The sequence below is a fragment of the Nannospalax galili genome, unplaced genomic scaffold, assembly GCF_000622305.1.
Source record: "Nannospalax galili isolate Female #2095 unplaced genomic scaffold, S.galili_v1.0 scaffold5745, whole genome shotgun sequence".
Taxonomy (NCBI): Eukaryota; Metazoa; Chordata; class Mammalia; order Rodentia; family Spalacidae; genus Nannospalax; species Nannospalax galili.
In genome coordinates, this window is record NW_008352319.1 from 97,251 (window position 1) to 98,603 (window position 1,353).

Sequence of the window (1,353 nt, forward strand, 5' to 3'; positions counted from 1 at the left end):
CGGTGGGCAGAGGGCCCTCCCATCTGTTCCTCTGCTGATCCAAACCTTCCACACAGTTTGCCATGGATGAAGATATCATAGGGCTCATTGCCAAAAATGGACTCTGGGATGTGCAAAGCTGAATTCTTTGTGGGGCATGATGCTTCCCAGTCTGTCTTCCTTCAATCCTGGGCTGCCAGAAGCACCAGGGTGTGATGGTGGGCATGGGTCAGAAGGACTCCTATGTGGATGAAAATGTCCAGAGCAAAAGAGGCATCCTGACCATGAAGTCCCCAACAAACATGGCATTGTCACTAACTGGGATGACATGGCGATCTGGAACACCTTCTGGGGGCCTCCGACATGCACCCAGTGCTGCTCACTGAGGACCCTCTGAAACCCAAGGCCAATTGTGAAAAAATAACCCAGATCCTCTTTGAGACCTTCAGTACCCCAGTCATGTGCATAACTGTCCAGACGGTGCTGTCCCTTTATGCCTCTGGCCCTACAATTGGCATCGTGATGAACTCCTTTGACAGGGTCAACTACACTGTACCCATCTATGAGGGCAATGCTCTCCCACATGCTATCTTCGACTGGACCTGGCTGAACCAGACATGACAGACTACCTCATGAAGATCCCGACAGAGTATGGCTACAGCTTCACCATCACAGTGGAGTGGGAAATGGTGCGTGATATCAAGGCTTTGTGCTACCTAGCCCTGGAGTTCAGGAAGAGAAGGCCACAGCTGCTTCTTTCTCCTCACTGGAGAACAGCTATGAGCTCCCGGATTGGCCTTAGCAGCGAGTACTTATGCTGCCCTGAAGCACTCTCTTCCAGCCTCTGGCATGGATGGAATCCTGCAGTATCCATGGAACTATCTTCAGTTCCATCATGAATTATGACGTTGACATCCTCAAGGAATTTTATGCCAACACAGTGCTATGCTCTGGCACCACCACATACCCTGGCAACACAGAAAGACCAATGAAAGAGATCAGTGCTCTGGCTCCAAGCACATGAAGATCAAGATCCTTGCTCCTCTTGAGCGCAAGTACTCGGTGTGGATTGGTTGCTCCAACCTGGCCCCCCCCGACCACCTTCCAGCAGATGTGGATCAGCAAGCCAGGAGTATGATGAGTCCTGATGAGTTGAACATGCCCTCATCCACTGCACATGCTTCTAGGCGGTATGTTACTGAGTGAGCTGTTACAGTTTCTTGACAAAACTTAGGTTGCGCAGAGAGAGACAGAGAAAGAAAATAGTGGTATGTCTTTATTTTTTCATGTTTTTCTTGGGGGGAGATGACTGGAAACAGGTACTTACATTTTTTTCCAAACTGTACACTTCGTTTATTGGACATTTCTTTTCAA

At 49.2% G+C, this 1,353-nt stretch overlaps 1 pseudogene; it reads left to right on the plus strand.

Annotated features, from left to right (window-relative positions):
* LOC103746979 overlaps positions 1-1,127 on the plus strand; it is a 25,800-nt pseudogene extending 24,673 nt beyond the window's left edge.
* Positions 1,128-1,353: the final 226 nt, after the last annotated feature.